The sequence below is a fragment of the Salarias fasciatus genome, chromosome 22, assembly GCF_902148845.1.
Source record: "Salarias fasciatus chromosome 22, fSalaFa1.1, whole genome shotgun sequence".
Taxonomy (NCBI): Eukaryota; Metazoa; Chordata; class Actinopteri; order Blenniiformes; family Blenniidae; genus Salarias; species Salarias fasciatus.
In genome coordinates this window covers 27,220,340-27,240,004 of record NC_043765.1, presented here as the reverse complement: position 1 = coordinate 27,240,004, position 19,665 = coordinate 27,220,340, and the positions used below count along the sequence as shown (strand labels likewise).

At 47.7% G+C, this 19,665-nt stretch overlaps 1 protein-coding gene across 4 annotated transcripts in view; it reads right to left on the bottom strand.

Moving 5' to 3' along the window:
• LOC115408965 (tripartite motif-containing protein 16-like) overlaps positions 1-19,665 on the bottom strand; it is a 232,283-nt gene that overhangs the window by 78,823 nt on the left and 133,795 nt on the right. Inside the window, exon 1 of one of the 4 annotated variants that reach the window (XR_003933828.1) lies at positions 836-894. The exons of 1 other annotated variant lie outside the window; for it this stretch is intronic. The gene's annotated coding sequence lies outside the window, so the exon portion shown is untranslated. Of the gene's footprint in view, positions 1-835; positions 895-19,665 lie in introns of those variants that run through there. 2 more of the 4 variants (XM_030119908.1, XM_030119903.1) reach the window with 2 other exon arrangements.

Here is a 19,665-nt window from a genome sequence, read left to right as displayed (position 1 = left end):
CTTTTCATCCTGTTTTACAGGTTAGTGGAGGGTGAATACGTTCATAAAACTTACTCAAACTTGTGATTAAATGTTTGGAGAAGATGATCATTTGAGTTTGTTCATGTTTTGAGTAGATTTGACCGTGTTTTTTGAATGAATGGGAAACGTGTTTCCTCCGTGCGTCACATGTGGCAGAATATGGCGCTGCGTTGTAGTTTTTCCTTTGTGACCAGGATTCTGTATTAATTTATGGCTCCAGCACATTTTGTTTTAGGTTGGATATCATTCTTATGGATTTGTATATTGTTGATTGTGTAAATAAGTTATGAGTTTCATTAATATCTTCATGTGATTGTTTGAAAATGGTGAAAATGGATCAAATTTGTCTTCAGCTCATACATTCATCCCAAGATTTAACAGTAATACACTCGTGTCTGTAATTTCAACTTAAAAGTAAGGTTAAATAAGTTACATTTCATTGATTTAGTTTTGATCTGAGTGATAAAACAGTTAATTTGACTGAAAAGGAACGTTTTAATGCAGTACTATACTGGATATAAGATCATATTTTGTGATAAGATGACATTGTGTTGTTTCATTGAGAAAATAGGATTGAATTGTTACTGTTTAAGATCAACTGTGATTTCGGTTCCGATATTATGTTGAAAATATGGGAATATGGAAAAGAAAGAACATATTATGGGAATTTTGTGAATAAATTCTGCTGAAGAAGCCAGACTGCACCAGAAGCATCGGTCGTCTGTCTCATCTTTTCATCCTGTTTTACAGGATTTCTTATCTGTTAATGGGACCTCAGTCTGAGACCTGTTACATTAGCATTAGTTTTACTCACAGCAGTAGAAATCCTGAGCAGACGTCCAGCCTCTCTTTCCGTCTGCTTCACTTCTGGAGAAATGAAACTAGTTTTTCTGATCTCCACCCAGTGAGTCACCATGTGGCTCCACCCACTGCTGCTCTGAAGGGAGGGGTGGAGGAAATGGAGAGAGAGAGTTCAGGGTGTGAAAACACACTCTGTGTTGAACTGATTCACTTCAGTCCAGCTGCAGACTCTGAAACTGTTCAGGACTGAAACAAGGAGCCAAGAAATTGTTAGTAGTTGTAGTTTGTGACAGTTGAGAATATTCCTTTATAGCACACCTTGAATAGAGAATTAAAATAGGCATCTGGATGGGGGAGGCAGCACTGTGAGAATAACATTCTTCAATCCAATCCAATCCACTTTATTTCTATAGCACATTTAACCAACAGACGTTTCCAAAGTGCTGCACAGAAGAATGAATCTATAATGGCATATAAAACAGAGAAATAACTCCATCAGAACAATAAAAACAATTCAAATAAATAAGTAAAAAAATACAATTAAAACAATAAAAAAATAGCTCATAAAAAACACAAAGTACCACACAATTCATGCTGTGTTAAAAGCCAGCGAGTAAAAGTGAGTTTTAAGAGTTTAAGAGTTTTAAAAGTGTGTTTTAAGACGAGACTTAAAACACTCCACAGTAGAGGCTTTTCGGATGTAGACAGGAAGAGAGCTCCAGAGTTTGGGGCCATCTACTGAGAAAGCCCTTCTCCTCTGGTTACAAGGTTAGTTCTTCGCTCCACCAGTCTCAGCTGGCCCTCTGACCTCAGTGATTGCGCAGGAGTGTAGGTTTGAATGAGGTCAGAGATATACTGAGGGGCCAGTCCATTCAAAGCTTTAAAAACAAACAAAATCTTAAAATCAATTTTAAACTTAGCAGGAAGCCAGTGCAAAGAAGCAAGAATAGGTGTTATGTGGTCATATTTTTTTGGTCCTGTTAAAAGCCTTGCAGCAGAATTTTGGACTAACTGCAAGCGATGAAGAGCGTTTTGGTTTATGCCTGTGTGAAGTGCATTGCAGTAGTCCAAACGTGTTGAGATAAAAGCATGCATGACTTGCTCAAAAGTTGTGCTCGATAAAAATGGTTTAACTTTGGATAAAAGACGAAGATGATAAAAACCGGCCTTGACCACAGCATTAATTTGCTTGTTAAATTTAAAATCACAATCTACAATGACACCAAGGCTTGTGGCTGAGGGATGAACATATTCTTTAAAAGAGCCTAGGTCATCCAAGGAGTCCATGGAGCCAAACACAACAATTTCAGTTTTGCTTTCATTTAAAAACAAGTTTTGGTCCAGCCAAGCCTTGAGCATCAAAGCATTCTTTGATTTCTCCAGTGCTTTCAACAAAATCCAGCCACTGCTGCTGAGCGAGAAGCTGCGAGTGATGGGTGTCAACACCCCCATCGTCTCCTGGATCACTATCTGACAGGCAGACCACAGTTAGTCCGTCTGAGCAGCGTTCTATCTGATGCGGTGGTCAGTGATACAGGAGCTCCGCATGGGACTGTACTGTCCCCCCTCCTCTTCACCTTATACACCACTGATTTTCAGTACAACTCTGAGTCATGCCACCTGCAGACATTTTCTGATGACTCGGCTGTTGTTGGGTGTATAGGCGAGGGGGGGGGGGGAGGATAACTTCGTGGAGTGGGCTGGATGCAACCACCTGAGGCAGGATGTCAACAAGACCAGAGAGATGGTGATCGACTTCAGGAAGAAGAGGATGCCTGCACAGCCGCTGTGCATTCTGGGAGAGAATGCACAGGTCGGGAGAGAATGCGAAAAGGTTGGCCACCCGGTGGCCGACCTTTTCGCCAGTGCAGAGAACTTACAGTGCCCACTTTGGTTCTCACTCACGTGGTCAGACGGACCCCCTCTCAGGGTGGATGGTTTCTCGTATGGGGTCTGGCCTCCGGGCCTCCTGTACACATTTCCTCTGACCCACCTCTTGACCCCGCTGCTACGTAGGGTGAGGGTGCAGGGCCTCCACGTGATAGGGTTACGGGACGGAACTACAGATCAAATGCCGGCCAGCCGAAGACCACAGTAAAAATGGCGGATCAGAGGGACGTGCTTGGCATATGTGCTCGGTGACAAAGAGAGGGGGTGAGGCCTGTTTCCCCTCTTAAGTGCACCTTTGTAAAAGCCAATTCAAAATGAGTCTGCATGATCTGTGTTGTCCATCACCTCAGACCGGGTGGAAGATGTTGGATTAACCATGTGATGTTTGGTGTGATGCTGGAGGCTGAAGTGATCATTAGCTTACAGACTGTTAACTTATCCTCAGTTCATCAAAACCGGAAAACAATCTCAATTAAATCCACACATCATGAAACAAACTGTTCTACGCTTGGCAAAACCTGTCTATGCTAAAGCCCAGATAGTTCCCACGTTCCGTTGTCTTTGGAGGAAGAATCGCACAGTGCGAGCCAGCTGCTTGGCACTAGCCAGCTGGTTGATCTTTGTCTTCGGTTAGCAGGTCCCTACTAATGTTGCCTGTTGCTGTGCAGCGGGAGAAGGTGGAGGTGTTGTAGGGTTGAAGGACCGTTCCTGCTGTGGTTCTTCGGCTGTGTCCTTGTCGTGGGCTGGAGGAGTGGATCCGGGGCCCGGGTGGCAGTCAGACGCTGGGGCTGACTGGTGCTTGGCTTGGTCGGTCCAGTCTGCCATGTGCTTATGGCTGGAGGCCGAAGATCCTGCTTCAGGCTGAAGGAACTGGTCACTTGGCCTGTGGAAGTCTTGAATAACAGTTTGTAAGAGTAGAGGCGGTGCTCCACTTACCTGTTCTTGTGGTCCTTGGTGGGGAAGCCTGGATCCTGGATGAAGGTATCCCCTTTCTGGTTGGGCCCTGGATCTGAGGGCCAACTTTTCCTTTGTTAGCCATAAGCAGTGCTGGCTAGCCAGCTAAGGGACCAGCGAAGGTCCCTTCCTGCCTCCTCTGAGGTCGGACGAGAACTCTCCTGGAGAACCTTCCTCTTCAAAGGCTCGGTGAGAACTCACGGTCGAAGAAGGGGCCAGAGGAACCGTAGGGCTGGGCAGTTTCTGTGAAACCTGACCAATCACAGTTCATCACCTCCTGTCAGAGGTGGGCTTTAAAGCTCGTCTCGAATTTCAGTTGCTTTCCCTCCCCCTGCCATATGCGTGCACACACTCACAGAAATGAACAGCTTCCTGGTGATACCCGCGATCCCCAACAACAGTTTGTTCAGTGTCCTCCTCTCCACCACAGCCTCCACAGTGTCCAGTTTGCAGCCAATCACAGACCCAGCTTTCCTGATCAGTTTGTTGAGTCTGTTGGAATCGCTGGCTCCAGTGCTGCTCCCCCAGCAAACCACAGCAAAGAAACACTGGCGACCACAGACTGGTAGAACATCTCAAACATCTTGCTACACATGCTGAAGGATCTCAGCTTCCTCAAGAAATACAGTCTGCTCATCCCCTTCTTGTACACAGCGTCGGTGTTGGACTTTCAGTCCAGTCTGTTGTTGATTTTGACACTCAGGTACTTGTGGTCCTCCACCTCGGGCACGTGTTGCGCTCTGAGAGAGGACAGGAGCCGGTCTGCACACAACAGGATCTCCACCGCCTTGCAATGTAGGAGGGGAGACTTCGTCCCTCCCGCCTGTTCAGGTACGCCACCACCGTGGTGTTGTCCGACCTGATCAGCACATGGCTGCCCCGCAGCCTGGCCTGGAAATGGAGCAGCACCCACTGCACCGCAGTCATTTCCAGCACATTCACTGCAAAAAAATTCAAGTTGACTCAACTTAAAAAAAATTTGTAACCTCACTGCCTTAAAATATTCATAAACACTAACAAAGTATTTCATGTAATTTTAACTGACAACTAAGTTTCTCCAACTTAAAAGACTAGGTTCGCATGACTTACTGCTTTGTTTTGGGAACTTTCTTTATTAGTTCAAATAAACAAATATTTTCATTGGATCAACAATGGAAATCAAGTAACCTCCAATCATATTTGAGTTAAAATTATTTAAAATAATGTGTTAACCTGATTTAAAAATGAGTTGATGTTACTTGACTTTTGTTGTTGACACAACAAAAATCTGGTCCTGTTCTGCGAGGGAAGAGAGGCCAAGCCACAGATGTCTCATACCAAGCTGGGCGCTGGCCATGGCGCAGCCTCCGTTGATGGTGGTGGCAGGGCACATTCGCATCAGGACTTCGGCCGTGTTCTGGATCTCTTCGATGTCGTCCGGTGATAGTTCTGACCGCTCGTGGCAGAGCTTATCAATGGGAGAGTGAATTTTTAACTGCTCTTATTGATGTATTGTTGTCAGTAATTTTTACCACCGCCAGGAGGTTATGTAATCACATTGTTGGTTGGTTTGTTGGTTGGTTGGTTGGTTGTTCTGTTAGCAACATCATGGAAAAAGTAATGGACAGATTGCAATGAAACTTTGTGGGAAGGTGGGTCTTGGGCTAACTTAGAATCTATTAAATTTTGGTGATGATCCGGATCCGGATCACTGTCTGGATCCAGGAATTTTTTAAAGGATTCTTTATCATTGACCGATAGGGAGTACCGGCCAGTGGTACTTTATTTTTAGTTCCTAGTCTGACCTGTTTCACGGACGGAACAGTCGCGCAGTAGTACGACAAAATCGCCACAAGATAGCTTCTCTTCAAAACTTGATCAGAGCTTCGTCTGTAAGTGATTTCACCCTATGTTGGACTGTTTGTTTCCTTTGTTATGCATCTCTGCATGTCCGTCATTGTGTTGTTGTTTTAGTGCTGAGTTACGTTAGGGTGACGACTTTCATTTGACCAGTGTGGTACTGTATCTGTCCAGCAGAGGGCCTCAGTACTACATCTTCAATTGATGACAGGCTTTGTTTCTATCTGTTTACTTATATTTATATATGGTGTTCTTATTGTTGTTGGTGACTGATTTCACCTGTGGCGGAGGTCTGCGCCCTCTGAGTGCCAAATTCTAGTTCTCCATGTAACCAGGGACTGCAGATGGAAATTAGCTGTGTAGCTATAATCTGGTGCAGAACATCTCTGTCTTTGAACTTAAAGGGCAACTCCGGTTTTTTGACACCTGGACCTTATTTATAGGTGTGTGCATGCTCATGTACTCACTCAGACAAACATCGTGCAGCTCGGAGTCCTTCAGAAGTTATTTAGATCCAAACGATGTAGCCGCACTAGCGGGGGTGCCACAGCAATGGAGCGTTAGCGCGGGACATAATCTCTGCAAAATCGCTCATTTCGGCTGTATTTCGTCATCCATCGCCAGTGTTTTCATAAAGTCAGCTTGTCTACCGTCTTCAGGTGGGTCAGCTGAAGAACTGACAGTTTTCGCTAACTTAGCCACAATTAGCTCGGATGGGAACATTGCGGAGCTCCTCTCCCCAGCAGAGAGGCACTTTGAGTCGGCCTCGGCTGTCACGGTGCCCCGGCGTCTGACTTCCAGGGGCCGAGTTGGAAAACGGCCCTCAGCTGCTCCATGGAGGCTCCGGACACCGGCGAAGACGCATGGCTCACGTGCGGCCGCTGGGCCGCTGGATGTCTCTCCTCGCCGGGAGGAAGCGTATCTCTGCTCCCCGGCGGATGCACGCTCCACGCCGGCCGCTGGACGCGCGACGGCCCGGAGCTCTCTCCTCGCCGGGAGGAAGCGTATCTCTGCTCCCCGGCGGATGCGCGCTCCACGCCGGCCGCGGGACGCACGATGGCCCGCCGCGACGGCCCGGAGCTCTCTCCTCGCCGGGAGGAAGCGTATCTCTGCTCCCCGGCGGATGCACGCTCCACGCCGGCCGCGGGACGCGCGACGGCCCGGAGCTCTCTCCTCGCCGGGAGGAAGCGTATCTCTGCTCCCCGGCGGATGCGCGCTCCACGCCGGCCGCGGGACGCACGATGGCCCGCCGCGACGGCCCGGAGCTCTCTCCTTGCCGGGAGGAAGCGTATCTCTGCTCCCCGGCGGATGCGCGCTCCACGCCGGACGCGGGACGCGCAACGGCCCGGCGCGCCGTGGCCGGAGCTCTCTCCTCGCCGGGAGGAAGCATATCTCCGCTCCCCGGCGGATGCGCGCTCCACGCCGGCCGCGGGACGCGCGACGGCCAGAGCTCTCTTCTGGCCGGGAGAATCCAGATCTCCGCCGCCCGGCGGATGCGCGCTCCAAACCAGGCCGCGGGACACCGCCGGAGGCCCCCCTTCCGACCGAAAGGCAACCCAGCGCCGATAGAGGAAAAATACAGCCGAAATGAGCGACTTTGCAGAGATTATGTCCCGCGCTAACGCTCCATTGCTGTGGCACCCCCGCTAGTGCGGCTACATCGTTTGGATCTAAATAACTTCTGAAGGACTCCGAGCTGCACGATGTTTGTCTGAGTGAGTATATGAGCATGCACACACCTATAAATAAGGTCCAGGTGTCAAAAAACCGGAGTTGGCCTTTAAAGGTTGTATCGAGGATTTTCCACGGAGGGAGAAATCCAGTGACAGTTAGTCCTTTTTGAAATGCTGCTCATGCGTGACCCACACCCCCTCCTCCCCTGCTCTCTCCGGAGGACCGTCTCCCCCTTACACAGAAAGTAGCATGTAGCAACTTAGCATCATAGTGCTAACACATAGCTACCAACGTGTCCTTTTGAACAACACAAAACACAGCGAATATGAGTAAAATCCTGCACTTGCGCCAAACCCTGTCCCTGAGCCGTCCCTGCTCTCGGTGGATCAGAGGAGGACGGGGTGGGGTTGTGTGGAGCTGCAGGACTGGAGCAGACGCTCGGAGCTCACAGCTGGTCTGTGTGGCTGCAGCCTGCAGGCTAAACAACCCCCCCTCCTCCTCTCACTCTCCAGACTTTTTCATACAAGTCTTGTTTTAAGATTAAACATACATTTTCGCCAAATAGCAAGCACGTTGTAGCTATGATTAAGAAAAATTGTCTCAAGTCTACAGGTGAAAAGGTGTTGATTGCGGCAGCAGAGCTTAGCATGGGGGGAGCGGGGTGGAGCGCATGGGGGAGTGTTGTGCCGACAACAGGAGGGGGGGTACGTAAAGTGCGTAGGAGCATGACAGTTACGCTAAAAATGTAGAGAGGTTGATTGACACGTTAGAAAACCAATAGATAACGAGGCTATTGATTGGCTAAAGTAATGTTGATTTTACAACCTCCAGAGTTGATTAATTTTTATTTTTCTTTTTTTGATCATGATAAAAACAAAGCTGCTACAGCTTAGTAACGCCATTTTTTTTTAGCTTTAATTCATTTTTGTTAGTAATAAAGATCTTCTATACAACCTTTAATGTCTCTGTGCATTGTCCCTTCAAATAAAGACTAAACTAAACTAACTAAATGGAGCCTCGGAAAAAGGTCATATTGTTAGCTAAGGCGAACACCTGATTGCCATTAGCATAACCACGGTCCAGAAAGGCAGCCATGTGCCTGTCTCTTTCAGACGGCAGCACAGGCTTTCCACCGGGCCACGGAGTGGAGGTAGGTAACAGGCAGAGCCTCACAGAGTCCTCTATCACTGGGACAGCCATTCACGCAGCAGTACTCACGGTAGCCCTTCACCGCACCCTTGGCGGTGAGCGGTGCACACCAGTCACGTCACACATTGGACTGGAATGATGGCACGGCGGGACACAGCACCGCAGTCTGGGACCGAGCCCACGACTGGGTTGCTAGCCCGAGTGCGAAGTCACGCTGCGCCGGCTCCAGAGGTTGCAGCAGGAGCGCCAGGCCGATGCGTTCAGCAGTGGAGGTGAAGAACCGCGAGGTATTCCACAGGCTCGCAGGGCGTGCTCAGATGGCTGGCTCTGGAGAACGTGGAGAGAGAATCATGTCGTGCAGACTTCTCCGAGCCGGAGGAGCCATGGCAGCTCAGGAGATCCCCGTCCAACTCGGCCCAGTCGGTGAAAGAGGTGGGAACAGCGGCGAGGTCAGCGCCGGTCTCGTCTGGAACGGAAGCCGGTGAAACGGCGCCCATGAACGCCGCTCGACGCTCGGATTCTTCGAGCAGGAGGGTGAGGCAGGCAGGACAGGAAGCCCGCTGGTGCTGATGCTGCCAGCCCAGGCAGGTGAAGCACCGCTCGTGGCGGTCTTGCTCATGAAGCGGCGTGCCGGAGCCATGGCATGAGAACGGCCCGACGCCGGATGGCGACTCTTCACGGGCCGGCTTGTCCATATCTTCTTCTCTTTGTCTTGGAATCTTGAACTGGAGCTTCAAATCAGTCTCGAGGCTGAGAAAGAAGAAGGAAGTGGAACTGAAGCACTGATGATATCCCCTTGGTGAGGGGCGTGGCAGTGTGCCAGTGCACGTGCTGGATTGGCGCGTCAGTTTTCGGATCTGTCTCAGTGACTGGCTGGTGCCAGAGGGGAGCACCAATAGCGAAGCCCGTAGGTGGGCTAAGCGTCACACGAAGTAGAATGTTACGGCTGCCGCCGTATTGTTTGTAGTGTGTGTGTGTGTGTTGGGTGTGCATGCGTGTGTGCACGCATGTGCATATGTGGCTGGTTTCTCCCTCAGCTTCTGCTTCAAGATGTCCATGGCGATGATAACTGAATGATTGACTGGAGCACCAGACCATCTGGGTGAGTACCCTCCAATCATGGGAGGCCATGGGAGGAGCCTCCTCTTCAAAAGCCTGTCGCTCCCCACTCGTCTAACTCGGTTCTTGCGATCATTTGACCTGTATGATTGACCGAGTTTGTGTGAAAACAGTCGGTGATTCCGTGCTGTTTTGGCTGCTAGTTGGAGATCGCCTCGAGAATAGCTTTGTCTTTCTTCGTTTTGTGTTGTTTGATTATTAGTGAGGGATCACCTTTGGAATAGTCTTGTTTATTCTTTTTGTGTTGAGTTTGACCCATGGTATCCCTTAATTTGTTATGTATCCCTTTCTATTTATTAAACACCTCTGTTCACCTTTAACATCGGGGTTTTACGTTGTCAGACTGGGGAGACGTCAGATGTTCATTAGTTATTATCGATAGCCAAATTCACTAAGTTGAAATCACAACATTAATGCTGTGAACCCCAACCATCCTCTCCAACACACACTGGAAAGACAGCAGAACTCCAGCTCCAACAGACTGTTCCAGCTCCGTTGTCACAAGGCCAGATACAGGAAGTCATTCCTGCCACAGGTCATCACCCTGTATAATAACTCTCACCTGGTTGAAAGAGGAAACTCACACCTGTGTGCTGCTTAGGTCCATTTTTCTTGATAGCACACTTTTCCTAATATCCTAATAATATTTATGTTCCTAGCAGTCCTTATTTTTCCTTTATCCCGCTCTCCACACTTCTCATATCTTTTATTCAGCAACATTTCTCATGTCCTTAATTTTACTCTTTTGGCTGTATCCACTGTATATGTATGTATTAGGGGTGTCCTCAGATAGTCGACGATTCGATGATTCGTTCAAAGGGGCCTGATTCGACTACCAATCACGCAGTCGAAGCATCGAAAAAATGTGGTTATTAAACGAGGACCATTCCATTCCAGCTGTATGGGGGTGCTGAATGACTGATTTTACATAGAATTGCTTGTTTTTTTTCCAAATAAACATGATATAAAGCCTATTTGATATACATGTTAGCCTATCAAATACACTGCGGAAAAATTGCTTAACTTGTAGTTTGATTCAATATTTTATCTATTTAGTGTTTGTGAATGAACCACCATAGTGAGTGGCACAATCCCATTTTGCACAGAGCTCCGTCACAGAGCAGCATCTCGGTGGTGATTTGGCTGAACTTTAAAAACCTCAAAATGTCGGAAAAAAAAAAACAGAACTTCAGACCAAATCAAAGATGATCCAAAAAAAGTCAAATGCAAGTTGTGTCCTTTCATATCATTTCACAACAACATGGCTTTCCACCTTAAACGGGTAAGTAGCTAGATAATTGGGCTAATAAAAGAGGTTCTGTTACTCAATTCTCATTTTTAATGCTGACTTTTATTTCGTTTAATTGTAATATTTTAGGTTATTATATTATAATTTTCATTTATCTAATAGGCTAATTCTATTTAATTTAGTGTTTGTTTTTGCATGGATGTTGCGCTGCCAAACGGACCGACACAGTACAATTAAGCCTATTTCATTTAATTTGAGCAGATAATGTGAGAAACTGTTTAGCCAAAAAATGTGAGCTTATCTGCAGAGATTATAGATACAAATAAATAACATGCTTTAGCCCGTTTGTTAGAAGAGGGTTTGGTTATGATCATTTGAACTATACTTCATTTGTTTGATGTTTAGAGTCACCGACACTTTGTTCCAGTCTGTGTTTCAGTGTGTAGGAAAAAAATAAGAGTTGTTTTACCTGCCTGCGCTGTTTTTTTATTTATTTATTCATGTATTTTTTATTTTTATTTCTTCTTATTATTAGTGCAATCAGGGTCGGCTGTAGGCATAGGCGCCCTGAAAATCCGTGTGTCGTGTGAACACCCCCCCCGCTCCGCCAAACAAGATGATCGATACGACTATCAGTCGACTATTGGTAGGATCAGACGAATCAGATTCGACTATGGAAATTCTTAGTCGGGGACACCTCTAGTATGTATGTACAGGTGTGTATATATGTGGATGTATGTATATATATGTAGGCATTTATAAGTATGTGTTTATAGTCTTTATTGTTATTGTGCAGAGTAGAATTATATATAAAAGAAAACTGAACTGTGTTCTCGCCATCCCGGCGGTATTGTGTCTGTCTCCTTCAAGCTCGGGTCCTCTACCAGAGGCCTGGGAGCTGGAGGGTTCTGCAGGATCTTAGCTGTTCCTAGGATTGCCTCTTCTGAACAGAGCTCTCAGATGTTGTTCCTGGTCTCTGCTGGAGCCATCCTCCCAGCTTGGGGGTTACTGCTCCCAGTGTCCCGATCACGACTGGTATCACTGTTGTCTTCACGCCCCACTCTCTCTCTCTCTCTCTTCCCTCAACCCTTGGTATTTCTCCAGCTTCTCCTGCTCCTTTTTCCTGATGTTCCATCACTTGGGATTGCTACATCTGTCACCACAGCTGTCTTCTGCTGTTTATCCTCCACCACTATGTCAGGTTGATTGGCCATCACCTGCTGGTCAGTCTGGATCTGGAAGTCCCACAGGATCTTAGCTCGATTGTTCTCGACCACCTTTGGAGGTGTCTCCCATCTGGACCCTGGGACCTCCAGTCCATACTCGGTACAGATGTTCCTGTACACGATGCCCGCTACCTGGTTGTGCCGTTCCATGTCTGCCTTGCCTGCCAGCATCTTACCCCCTGCTGTGATGGTCTGTACTGTCTCTGGGGCTTCTTTGACAGTCTGCACCTGGGGTCTTGTGTGGTGTGGTAGATCCCGGCCTCTGTTGATCTTGTGTTAAGGGCCTGTTCTTGTGCAGCCATGATTAGTGCCTCTATGCTGTCCTTCAGTCCGGCCTTTTCCAGCCACTGGTATGTTTTCTCAATGTCAGCCACTTCTTCAATTTGTCGGTGGTCCATGCCATGCAGGGCTTTGTCTGTCCATGACAGCTCCTCTGGCTCCTCATATATATATATATATATGTATGTATATATATATATATATATATATATATATATATATATATATATATATATATATACTATATACATACATACATATATATACATATATGTAGATATATATATATATATATATATATATATATATATATATATATACATACATATATATATATATATATATATATATATATATACATACATATATATATATATATATATATATATATATATATATATATATATATATATATATATATATATATATATATATGTACTGTCACTTTTTGCACATGTGATGGGGTCAAGAGCATAAAGGGCCGGTGGAAGACGTTCCACATGAAAATGGGTAACAGATCTGTCAAGGGAAAGAGTCCTCAAATAGTCCAATATGTAATGACATGTGTAAGAAATATGGGCCCGTGTGTGGAGTGTGTGAGAGAATGGTGTGAGCAGTTTGGCCTTCCCGAAAGGAGAAGTTTGAGTTTCAGTGTAAACTATGGAAAATGGACTCATAAAAAAAGGGACAAGAAAGCAACTGTGTGTAAAATGGCAGGTCTCGATGTGAGTGGAGATGCATGAAACAGAGAGGAAACAGCTTTAAGCCAGGTTTACACTTGTACGATTCTGTGACACGCATTGCCACGAATCGACTCGCAAACGGTCACAAACCACTCGTAAAGTGGTGTGAAGTGTGCGTAAACCCGTCGGGACTGCGTGCCATGTCAGGACGAGAATTTTGAAATGTTCAAAATTTTGGTCACGGCAAAATATCGCGAATAGGCCGTGAACTATGCACCAACTGTCCGTGAATTCCTTGTGAACGCGTCGGGACAATGCGGGAGGATGCGTGCCAGCCGTGGCCACCGGCGAGTACCCGGAAAAGGGCCCCATGGGATTTTCGACCCACTGTCGTTGCAGCATCAAGTGTAGCGCCTTGAATTTGTCATTGAAATTGACTGATGTCAGTCGTCCGTCGGGGCCCCCTTCAGCTCGGGGCCCTGAGCAGTGCCTTTCCTGCTGCTCTTCAACACAGAGCAGCTGCAGGTACAGGATCTTCTCTTTTCCACAGTGATGGAGTCTCTGGCATTCAGCATGTTGTCTGTTCCACAGCAAATCCAAAAATGACCCGGGGTTGGGGAAGCCGCCTTTTTACTCGTATATGACTTGCATAATTGCGTGCGAAACCACGTCGTGCCAGTGCGGGAAGCTCGTAAACTATGCGCAAACTATGCGTGAATGCGTCGTGCCAGTTCGCGACACTGACGGGCGCATTTGTGAACTGTCCGTGAACTGTGCGCCAACTGTGCGTGAACTATTCGTGAACACTGCGGGAGCCTGCCGGTTCGTGACTCCAGATTGGCTTGCCTTGCCAACGACAACATCGTGGCAAAAAGTCGTGCAAGTGTAAACCTGGCTTTAAGGCCATCTCACACGCCCCCCCACCCCCACCCTAACCCCCGACTGTACATTAATTCACACAGTGGCATCTTATGCTCCTGCTGTACCTGCTGGCTGTGCTGAAAGTGGACCCCGACCTGGACTCGCATCCCCCTCGCCACCAGCAGCAACACCCGGCACCGTCACCCTCACCAGACGACCCAGCAGGAGCTGGAGCCACATGAGAAACCTGGACTGACTTCCCAGGCCTGAGAACCTTGAAACAGGGCCCTCAGGAAACGCTGGAGGATTTCATGCATCATGCAGAAGACATCTTCAGCCTTCATTCTGGTCTGCAGCGTCCTGCAGCTTTGGGGAACGATGCCAGTTCCTGAGGAAAAGACTTCTGTGAGACACAGTCCTGGGTGGACTGTCTCCTGACGCAGCAGCTCGTGTGCACCGCCTCTACATGAGCCTGAGACCTGAGATCATCTCACTGACCTCAGGAGGTCCTGCAGCCATGTCCAGCACAGGCTCAGGGAAAAGACTGCCGGGCGAGATGCTGCAATTCATAAAGCAGGGGTGTTCAATCTGCGGCTCTGGAGCCACAGGTCCCTTTGTAGTGGCTCCATGAAGCTTTCGCAGTATGAAAGGTGAATGAACATTGAACTTGTTTTTATTATAGTGACACACCACAGTACTACTTCAAATGATTCGTCATTCTCGGTTCAGAAGGGATTCAAATAAAGGTACAAGTAAAATTACCTAAAACCCATAGACGGATTACTGCATGGGCAAAGTGGGCATGTGCCCAGGGCCCAAGATCGAATAGGGGCCCTTGGCCAGACTTTTAATTTTTTTTTTTTTTTTTTTGTCCAAAACAAAAAAAAGTATGTACAACGTCACAACAGTTTGTTTTCAAAATGGAGAAGCGGGCGCTCATGGCCATAGAACAGTCAGAACCCATCTCCTCCTAAACCGCCTTCATTACCTGTGAAACACCTGAAACCCTCTGATTCAGTCAGAGAACAACCTGAGCCGCGCAGCTCTGTGCAGCTCCGTGCTGCGTTCAGGGACACTACGTAAAAAGCATTCTGCTGCTAAACGCCTCAGTCAGCTGTTAGCTTAGCTGTTAGCCACCGACGAACTAGCTGCATTTGAACTATTCCTTCGTGCTAAAACATCAGTCGACGGGACACAATCTCAACTTCTGAGACGGTGGAAAGAAGATTTAAAAGCTGAGCGTCTCGGACAGAACAGGAAAAGTTGTTACTGACGAACGGTTCCGTTCTGAGTAGAAGGATCTGAGCGGCGTAGCAGCGGCTTGGAGGGAACGAGAGAAACATTGTTCTGGTAGGTTTAGTTTCTGGTTTAGCGTGGCTGTTTACTGTTCTGTTGTTGTTTTATCTTCATCTTGATGTTCAGTGATCTTCAGGAGTTAAGCTGCAGCTCTGAGGCGTTCAGGTTCTCAGGCTCTTTTCAGATCAGAGCTCTTATCAAACATTTGTAAAAACTCACAGTCGGCGCTTCTATATGTTCGTTTCTAAGGAAAAGCGATCAGAATTATAATTATTCATTAAAATGTACTTTCCACATTTCACACACATTCTTGTCTTAAAAGACAGTTTATTTAACAAGTTGGTGACTGAAGACAGCAGCCACAGTAATCCAGGCTGCTGTTGTCAGGTGTCTCATTATTCAGTTTATTGTTGTTTTGTTTTTTTTTTACTTTACTGAGTGAAGCAGCCACCTGGAACAAATACAAGCTACTTTTTTATAAATCATGAAATTTCTGACATCATTGTTTTAACGTTCAAGATTGGATAGTTGTTTAGATTGGGGGGGGGGGGGGGGGGGGGGGAATCTTCGATGAAGTGTGCGCATGCAAGCAGCCCCCCCCCCCCACTGCCGGCAATACAAGTGCCCAAATAAAAATTGGCCCGCCGCCAACTCAAGTCGCCAACCCCTGCCATAGAAGCTCAATTGGTCCTAGATTTGGATTTCAATGACATTATCCAGGACTTTTCCTCGAGGAAGGCCAGGAAAAAGCCAGCAGTTTAGGTAAGTTTTGGTTTATTTTATTTGAGGTGTGTTTTATTGTTAGGTGGCCTGGTACGTGCATCAGTGCTGATATATGTAGATGGATCATTGGGCCGAGTGTCATGGACAGCGCCAGAGTTTTTTTTGTGGTTGTGTATTGTGTGTGACGCACACTCTGTATGGTGGCCGTGGGCCCATGACAAGTTTGTGTCCAGGGCCCTTGGTGATGATAATCCGTCTATGCTAAAACCACAAGAAATGGGGGAAAAAGTAACTGAACAGCATAAAAAATGTGAAATGTCCAGAATTTCTAAAAGAAGAGCACAAATGTGGTTGGGGGAAAACATGCAAAATTGCTTATAAGGAGGAAAAATGGTTAAAACTGCAAAAATTTAAAAATTGGCAACAACAAAGAAATACTCAAAAAGAGGAGAAAAACTGTCCAGTCCCACCGCCAGCATCACTGCAACCAAGAGCAAGCAGACTGAGGGTGGAGGAGGGGAGGCAACCTCCGGGGAGGGGAATTCCACTGAGACGATTTCAGCAACAACAGGAAAGGGAAGTGAGACAAACCACACACACACACATGCAGAAGACGCACACACTTTGTTAGACAGCAATACAAGAAGTTCCCCATTTCCACACTGATGGTAGCGATCTCAGTGTAGGGGTGGTGGTGGAACCGGCCTGGCGTCCTCACTCCAGCCTCGTCTGAGCATCAGCAGAGAGAGAGCTCTACAGAACCAGACACTTCTGCGATGACAGAACGTCAGTGACGTTGAAATGTGCTGCAGCCTGATGTGGAGGCGTCTCACACACCGACACATTAACCGCCAACACTCCCTTCCTGATCACAGCAAAATGCTACAACTTTACAAAAACTCATTTAACTTGTATTCTGCAGAAAAATCTCCTAGATCATCTGATAATACAGAACCACACACACACACACACACACACACACACACACACACAAACAGAAACAGTCCAGACCAGCACATCTGCGTCCGTCGCTGCTCAGAACTCCGTCCCATCAGGGAAAGCAGAGCTGTCTGAGTGTGAATGTGAGTCGGTCAGAAGGAAGCTGTGTAGTGTGGAGGAAAGGAAACGCTCTCCCTCCGTTTCTCCCTCCGTCTTCCTCTCCTGGTGAGGGAAGCAGGGACACGTTTCGCTCTTCATTTGATTGTCTGTTTGCTGTTTTCGGTTGTTTGGGAGCTGGAAGACCTTCACAGCTGAAGAATGTCCGTTTCCCCCTGAAGGGACCGTCCTCTGCTCCTTCAGGAAAAAAACACTTTGCTGAATTCTGGAGTTTCTTCTAGTGGAGATCACTTTGAGAGTCCAGAGGGAGGAGTCAGTGTGTCTGAAGGGAAGGAACAGGTTGTATCATTGGGCTGCAGTTGAGTTCTGAGGGGCAGAAGATAAAGAGCAGTTGTTGCAAACAGCTTCCTCCCAGCCTGACCAGAGCAGAGCAGGTTCCATGCTTGGCTCCACCTCCCAGGAACCATCTTCAGGCTTTGATGGCCAGAAGAGGCTTCCTGGTCACCATCAAGCTGAGCAGCTCTGCAGTCTGACAGACACTCGGGTCAGTTTCAGAAGCTCGCTGGCTCCGGTAGTCAGCTCCTGCAGCTTCCTGTCCCAGATGTGCCCCAATGAGACGGAACAAGGCCAGATGCTGCAGCGGGACTCAGCGTATCGCCATCAGCATCAATAAAACCATGGAGGTGGTCTTCCTTCAGGTTCAGACCAGTTCTCCCAGAATCCAGTTCTCCTGCTCCCACAGCTGGAGAAGCTTGGGTCTCTAGAGGACTCCCCATGGACAGGTCAGAGCAGAGTTTCTGGACCAGGATCCACAGGCTCTGCTTTGTGAGGTTCAGTCTCTGGGGATTGCTGCATCCATCACTGCTGCTCTCTTCTCATGGTCCTCCTCCTCCACTGTGTCAGGCTGACTGGGGGTTCTCTGGTCTGAGGCCTTCACTGAGCAGGTGGTCATTGGGGCCATTTCCTGGAGGTTTTCTTGGAGGGATCATGTTCAGTCTTCCTCAGTCTCAGGATCTCAGAGTTAAGGGTTCTTCACCTTGTGTTCTAACGTTCTTGGTTTCTCAGTGGGAGTCTCCACTGGACTGAAGAAGGCCGTTCATTGAATGTGATTCAGTGTAAAGGCAGAATGTTCACTCGTGTTGGACTCCTGGTTCATCCACCATGCAGAGGATTTGGATGAATCACTGAGGAGTTTTTCCTGAGTCTCACTGCTGGTTTTTTCAATCATAATCAGCAAACATTCTGGAAGAAAGTGGATCCTGACTGTGACTGAAGCAGCCAGTTAGCTCAGCTGGTCAGAGCATGGTGCTAATAACACCAAGGCTGTGGGTTCAACCCCCATACTGGCCCCGGGAAGTGTGTGTCTGCAGGAGGACACAGGTGAGCCTCAGGTCTCAGTCAGAATGTTGAACATGCTCCAACATTTCTATATGGATCATGAAATCTCATCTCACTGAGTCTCAACTACAAACAGCATCAAACTGATCAGACCACAGAACTGCTGGAGGAGAAGGAAGGAGCCTGAGAGATATTTGTCAACACCGATAAACACATGTGCACAGTGCATGTGACATGCACTGAGGTGTGTCTGCAGCCATCAGTCTGGGCTGGATGTGAGCTCAACCTCCAGTCTGGTCATTAACTCTCATCCTGCTGAGAAACTTCCACAGTTCCTCTGAACCATGAAGGGACTCGAACCCTCAACCTTCTGATCCGGAATCAGACGGCTTGTCCATTAGGACACACGGTCCCATTAGATCCTCTGGTCAGTGGTTCTGGTCCTGGTCTACAGTAGCTCCAGGTTCCTCTCAGTGGTTCTGGTCCTGGTCTACAGTCCCTCCAGGTTCCTCTCAGTGGTTCTGGTGTGACGTGTGAAGCATGTATAACAATAAAAACTCACCAAAATCACCAACTAAAAATGCCGACAACGCCACCTAGGTTAAAGAGCCTAGGACTCCAAATGTAGGTCCTTTTGGATATAGGGGGAGCAGGTTAAAAAACCACAATATTCTGTTAAAAAAATACACCGGTTTATTTTAAAAACAGGTAAAATCCTGCCCAGTCCTCTGCTGTTGACGGTGGGTCTGCTGCTCCTCCGTGGCCCTGCTGTCGACGGTGAGTCTACCGCTCCTCCGTGGCCCTGCTGTCGACGGTGAGTCTACCGCTCCTCCGTGGCCCTGCTGTCGACGGTGAGTCTACCGCTCCTCCGTGGCCCTGCTGTCGACGGTGAGTCTGCCGCTCCTCACTCAGAAAATAATACTTCCTGGACTGGTAGTGGAGGTCTCCGTAGGTGTCTGGACTTCCTGGTTCAGATGAAGGTCTCGACAGCGCTGACTCAGGTCGTCCTTCTCATCCGCCTCCTCACTCATTCTGTGGCTGCTCCCTAAGACATGAAGGTCCTGCCTCCCCAGCTGCTGCCAATCCTGTTAATTGAGTGTCTCTCCCCAGACCCACCTGCTGTGGATGCTGCTCATCAGTGTTGCCTGTGGTGCGTTCAAGGGTTGTTGGTAAAAGTGCATGCAAATAAAAACTTCACTAAAACCATAAATAAACCACACAATAAAACCACAAATAAAACATGCATCAAACAAAAACCAACCCTATCACACTGGTCCTGGTCTGCAGTCCCTCCAGGTTCCTCTCAGTGGTTCTGGTCCTGGTCTACAGTAGCTCCAGGTTCCTCTCAGTGGTTCTGGTCCTGGTCTACAGTCCCTCCAGGTTCCTCTCAGTGGTTCTGGTCCTGGTCTACAGTCCCTCCAGCTTCCTCTCAGTGGTTCTGGTCCTGGTCTACAGTCCCTCCAGGTTCCTCTCAGTGGTTCTGGTGTGACGTGTGAAGCATGTATAA